This window comes from Primulina huaijiensis, chromosome 9, assembly GCF_012295235.1.
Source record: "Primulina huaijiensis isolate GDHJ02 chromosome 9, ASM1229523v2, whole genome shotgun sequence".
In the NCBI taxonomy this organism is placed as follows: Eukaryota; Viridiplantae; Streptophyta; class Magnoliopsida; order Lamiales; family Gesneriaceae; genus Primulina; species Primulina huaijiensis.
The window spans coordinates 12,743,255-12,750,187 of record NC_133314.1 but is presented as its reverse complement, the minus strand read 5'-3'; the positions used below and the strand labels follow the sequence as shown (position 1 = coordinate 12,750,187).

At 30.3% G+C, this 6,933-nt stretch overlaps 1 non-coding gene across 1 annotated transcript; it reads right to left on the bottom strand.

Annotated features, from left to right (window-relative positions):
- Positions 1-3,910: 3,910 nt before the first annotated feature.
- Positions 3,911-4,019, bottom strand: LOC140985446 (small nucleolar RNA R71). The gene has a single exon (XR_012176765.1). It is a non-coding gene; the product is annotated as a small nucleolar RNA R71 (small nucleolar RNA).
- Between the last annotated feature and the right edge of the window lie 2,914 nt (positions 4,020-6,933).

Below are 6,933 nucleotides of genomic sequence, written 5' to 3'. Positions count from 1 at the left end.
GGTTCATGGTCCCATCGAATTTTAAAAGAAACAACACAAGTGTCCCTTCGGTTTTAAAATTCTAGTTTTGTTGAGTGTGTTGAGTTTCGGTTTTGGGGTGTTAGGTGGGTTTTGGTTGTCTTCTAGCCCTTAGCCATGACTCATACAACACCTTAGAATGTCTATCAGGGACCATGGTTAACCTCATAACCATTTGATCCTTCATTTGACAGTAAAACAAGCAACACCCCCCCGCGTGCCATGTGTGTTCTCGGGTGAAGCTTGGGATTGTCTTGGGTGTTTGCTTGGATTGTGGCTGGCCTAGGGCCCATAGTCATGGTTCAAGCCACACCTAAGGATGTTGGTAAGAGTCTCTGGTCGGTTATTCAAGCCCCAATGGCCAATAGTCTCACAAACGAAGCACGGAAGCACGGCCGCTGCTGCTGAATTTTTGTTGCACAGCAGGTTGGCTTCGGTTCAGAGGTGTCGTTCGAGTTCTTGGTTGGATTTTAGCCTATGACCTTGGACTGGACAGTACCTTATTGAGTTAGGAAGGTCATGTTTTTGGCCGTTTGTGATTTGGTTAAGTTTAGAGATCGTAAGAGAATTTACGGTGCAATGTGCCAAAGTGACTTTAGAAAGAGCGTTTCATGATTTTGGCCTCCATGCACAATTTTCGTGTATTACAGCCCTATGGTCATGCTTTTCAGTATTTTAAGAGTATTTTAATCATGGCTAAATGATGGTTAGATGTTGGTTTGGGTTGGTACGAAGCCATGATTGAATACTAAGTTCGTTGGGCGTAATTGTCTCGTTTTTTGTTCGATTTTGAAGGGTTGGTCAAGTTAAGTTATTTGCATGTCCCTCATGTTAGAATTAGGTCGCAGCGAGCCTGAGATCGATCCAACCCATTTGGTAAAATAAAATAGGATATTTAATTATATTACGTGCATAGAATATAAAAGTTTATTTTGAGATATATGCGATATTGCTTGTGGCCACCTCACGTTCATGGGATTGCAGCTTATGGGATTACTACTTCACTCGGTGACCTACGACTGGTTCATGTTCACGTATGGGTACGGATATCCAGTCCAAGGGCTGTGATGATCTCTACCGCCCAGTATACTGTGGTTTAGTCTGATCAGACGATTCATGTTATGTTATGTTACGTTACGTTATGGGCCACTCGCGTAGAACATATTCTCAACAGAAAATTATGATATGTTATTTTATGTCAGGGCTCTATCAAGCAAACATTTTACGTATGATTTTCAGTTATGCACGTATTTATAATTAATCATGACACGATTTCCATGTTTACGTTACGACACGATATTTTTAAGTTGAATGCGATTTTATTATATATTTACTTGTTATTTCACGATATATGCATGCAGAGTCTTTAGACTCACTAGACTTGATTGTTGTAGGTACTGATGAGGTCGGGACCGATGGCGGGGACCAGTGAGCCATCTTGGGTCGGCAGTAGTAGGAACCCGAGGACCTCATTTTCAGCACTTACTATTTTTATACCAAACTCAGTTTTTATTTTGTCGAATTATTTTAAATTGTTATTCTGAAAACATTATTTACTTTCGCTGCTACTTTAAACATTGGATCTTTTTATCAGTATATTTTATGAATGAGGTATTTTATTTATTTAAAGAGAAAATTTTAAATTTTTCCGCAAGTTTTCAAATACGAAATACGGGCCTCTACAGCCTTACTTCCAAATTTCCTCAAAGCCGAACCCTCGTTAACAAGACACATTATTTCGGTTCCAGCTTGGTCTTCTTCTCGTGCAGCCTATTACTGTAGAGCTCAAAATCAATACACGTAAAACCAATGTATTTATTTAAATTGTTAAATTATTTAATTAAGTTTAAAGTAGTTTTTAGAGATGCATGATTCATGAATTTACATTACTTTAAATTATTTATGTTCATGTGATGCACGTTAAAATGTTTTCTTGAGTTTCATGTTTCAGGCGATTATTCGATGCGGGATCGAAGAAAAGAGACCGTCGACGAGTTTTGCGATTTTAAAATGTGGTATTTTATTTTAAATTAGTATTGGGACATTTTAAATGATTTATTTAGTTTTAAGCATTTTAAATCTTAATTTATTTATTTAGTGATTTTAGGATTTTAAAACTTATAAAGTTTAGCTATTGTGCATTTTATTTTAAATTAAGGGACTTTGTTTAGTAGTGGGAATTAACATTTTTAGTTAGCATTTAAATTAGTATTTTTAAATGTGTAATTAAGTGATGAAATTCAAAATTAATAATTTATTATATGTTAAAACCTATATTTTAAAATTTAAGTTTCATTAAAATTATAAAATTATGTTATTCTAGTATTGTTTGTTTATATTTAAATGTCTTACTAAATATGTTTTATTTTCAGATTTTCTACGTGTTGGTAAAATAATGATAACTCAAGCTAGAAAATTCAAATGGAGGTGATTCAAACATGTTTGGAATCCTTGAGAAATTATCTACAACTTTGCAGAAGACATGATTGCCTAAAAAGTTCATGAAGATGATCAAATTGTGAAAATATCAAAAAGATGACAAATTTACTTTCACCATGACTAGCATATAGTAAAAAAATCATAACTATTTCAATATTTAACCAAATGAGGTGAACCAAGTGGCCAAATTCATTTGCAAACAATTCCCCACTTGTTTGATGTTTTGAGCAGAGTCAAATTCGGTGATTAAAGTCATGAAACAAAGCATTGAAGAAGGGACATGTAATTGAAGTTGGAGGAGACAAAGACTACTATTACAACTACATGGCATTAATAAATTTTTTGACCCTTTCTCTCATTTGGCCTATAAATAGAGGCCTTGTGCTAGCTTGAGAATCATTTTATCTCATTGTAAAATATAGTGTGAGTGTATATAAAAGTTCTAAGTTCCAATATATTTTTCATTTTCCGCAACTAACTTATTAAATCATATATTTCATTTAGGCAATAGCGTGGCTCTGCCGGTTGCTCTAAATGAAATATAATGATTTAATTTAACATTTACTTTATGTAATTATATATTTATATAGTTATATATATAATCATAGGTACCATATAAAAGATATCGGTGAATTCGTTATTTTCTATATTGGGAACTATATTATATTATGTGTGTGTTTAAATATTTAATTTTCTTGGAACCATTATTTACGGTGGTTTCCTTTGTTTTACTTTTAGTTAAACAATATTACATAAACCAAGAATAAATCCTCGAGCCTTGACAAAATTTATAATTTGTAAACTTCATTCTTGCATTTGGTAATCTATAAATTAATAAATTTAAACTTAAAATAACTTCTCTTTGGATGGATCTCGTACTTACGAAATATATTACTTGCAGACAACCTACACTTGGGTGAATTATAATTTAAGTTGTAGCAAGTTTTTGGCGCCGTTGCCAGAAGGTATAAATTAAGTTTATATTTGTTAATTATGTTTTATTTATAAGTATTGTGTTGTTTTTTGTATGAGTATTTGGAGTCGAAAAAAAAGTTGTAGACTTATTCGAGTATCTGAAAATAATTTAAACATGGATGATAATTCAAATAATCAAGATAATGATAATAATAATAATAATAATAATAATAACAATAATAATAATCAAGAACATGATCAATTAAGAACACATAGGCACCATATGCCCTATTAGAACTAGTGCCCCATCTTGTTTAGTTTTTCCTCTTGATGCATCTAAGAAAATTTGAGGAAGTACTTTGTAACACTTATAATGATCAAAATTGTAGCATGAATATAGTTCGATTAAAGCTTTTCCCTTTTTCTTTAAAAGATAAAGTTAAAACATGGCTACAAAATTTGAGATCAAGTTCAATAAGATCATGGGAAGAAATGCAACAACAATTTTTCAAAAAGTTTTTTCCTTCCCATAGAACAAACGCTTTTAAAAGACAAATTACTACTTTTTCTCAAAAACAAGGAGAAACATTTTTTCAATGTTGGGATAGATATAAAGAATTACTTAATACATGCCCACATCATAGTTTTGAAACATGGAGAATAGTTTCTCACTTTTATGAAGGTCTAATACCTAAAGATAGGCAAATGATAGAATTCATGTGTAATGGAACTTTTGAAAAAAAAAACCCAAATGAAGCTATGGAGTATTTGGATTCATTAGCAGAAAAAGCTCAAAATTGGGATAATATAGGCACAATAGAACCACCAACAACTAAAATCAATAATTCAACAAATGGGGGTGGTATCTATAATCTTAAAGATGATATAGATATTCAAGCTAAACTTGCATCTTTAGCAAGAAAAATTGAGTCATTAGAAATGAAAAAGAGTGGTCAATTAAAAAGTATTCAAGAAATTGTTTGTCATTATGTGATACACATGATCATGCTACAAAAGATTGTCAAACATTACCTTCATTTAAAGAATGTCTCCATGAACAAGCAAATTATGTTAACAATTATAAAAAACCAATACTAGATCCTTTTTCACCATCATATAATCCTGGATGGAAAAATCATCCTAATTTTAGTTGGAGGAATGATAATAATGCACAACCCTCACAACAATATTTTTAAAATAACCAAAATCATCAAGGTTATATTCCTTATGTTACACCTCCAAGAAAAAACTTTGAAGAGGTAATAAATGCATTTATCCAAAATCAAGAGTCTATCCATATTCAAAGCAGTCAATCTATGAGTGATTTGAAAGAAACTCTTGCAAAATTTGCATCTGCACTTAATATTCATGAAAAAGGAAAATTTCCATCTCAACCTCAACCTAATACTAAAAATCAAAATCAATAATTAAAAAAGAAAAAAATTGATCAAATAAAATCTGTTATTACCCTTAGAAGTGGTAAAATAGTTAATGATCCATATAGTAATGAAAACAAGGATCATTTAAAATCAAAGATTAAGGATGATAATCCTGATACTTTTTAGAATGATTATACCTTAAATTCTAAAAATAATATGTTGATTGATAAATCATCTGAAATAGTAAATGAATCAAATAAACCTCCACCATTTCCTCATGAATTAACAAATCATAAAAAACAATAAAATGATTTTGATATCTATGAAGTTTTTAAACAAGTAAAGATAAATATTCCATTATTAGATGCTATTAAACAAGTACCTTCATATGCAAAATTTTTAAAATACTTATGTACTGTGAAGAGAAAATTGCATGTGAAGAAGAAAGCATTCTTGGCTAAACAAGTAAGTTCTATTCTTCAAAATAATTCTAGTTTAAAATATAAAGATCCTGGTTGTCCAACGATTTCATTTATTATTGAAGAAAATAAAATTAAAAAAGCCTTGTTAGATTTGGGAGCAAGTGTGAATTTACTTCCTTATTCAGTTTATGAAAAACTTAATTTAGGAGAATTAAAACCCACTTCTGTTACTCTCTTACTGGCGGATAGGTCAATCGAAATACCTAAAGGTATTGTAGAAGATGTGTTGGTTCAAGTTGATAAATTCATATATCCTGTGGATTTTATTGTTTTGGATACACAACCAATAGAAGTACATAATGAAATTTCAGTAATATTGGGACGACCATTTCTAGCAGCTTCAAATGCTTTAATTAATTGTCGAAATGGAATAATGAAATTTTCTTTTGGAAATATGACTCTAGAACTTAATGTGTTCAATTTATGTAAACAACCAAGTATTAATGAAAATGAATATGATAATGAAATTGAAACAATTGTGGAAGAAAATATACAAGAAGAAAACTTAAATCAACAATCTGAAGTTTTTTCAATAAAAAGTTTTGAGTCTGAAAATAATTTTAAAGAAGATGACAATACAAAACTTGAATTAAAAGTTTTACCATTCGAACTGAAATATGTGTTTCTTGGTGAAAATAAAACATTTCCTATTGTAATTTCTTCCACTCTTCTACCAAATCAAGAAAAAGATTTAATTAAATTACTTAAAAAATATAAAAGTGCAATTGGATGGACTTTGAAAGATATAAAAGGTATAAATGCTTTAATTTGCACACATATAATTCACTTGGAAGAAAATGCTAAAACATATGAACAATCACAAAGAAGGTTAAATCCACATATGAAGGAAGTTGTTAATAATGAAGTATTAAAACTATTAGACGCTGGAATTATCTATCCAATCTCAGATAGTAAATGGGTAAGTCAAACATAAGTAGTACCTAAAAAGTCAGGCATCATTGTTATAAAAAATGAAAAGGGAGAGTTATTACAAGCTAGGATTTCATCTATTTGACGTATGTGTATTGATTATAGAAAATTAAATGATGCAACTAGATAAGATCATTTCCCACTACCATTTTTAGATCAAATTCTAGAAAAAGTAGCAGGAAATTCTTATTACTGTTTTCTTGATGGGTATTCGGGGTATTATCAAATACCTATATCATTAGAAGATCAAGAAAAAACTACTTTCACTGTCTTTTCGGAACTTTTGCATTTAAAAGAATGTCATTTGGTTTATGTAATGCTTCGGCTACTTTTCAAAGATGCATGTTAAGTATTTTCAGTGATATGATTGAAGAATTTGTAGAAGTTTTTATGGATGATATAACTGTTTTTGGATGATATAACTGTTTTTGTGAAGAAAAAAATCTTGTTTTAAATTGGGAAAAATGTCATTATATGGTTAAATCTGGGATTGTGTTAGGTCATGTGTTATCTGAAAAAGGAATTGAAGTTGATAATCCAAAGTTGATGTTATTTCTAATTTAACATCACCAAAAACGGTCAAAGAAGTTCGATCATTCTTGGGTCATGCAGGTTTTTATAGAAGGTTTATAAAAAATTTCAGCATAATATCTAAACAAATATCGAATCTTTTAACAAAAGATACGCAATTTGAATGGACTCAGAAATGTGAAAATGCTTTTAAAAAAATAATTAATCTTTTAATTACATCACCTATTTTACAACCTCCA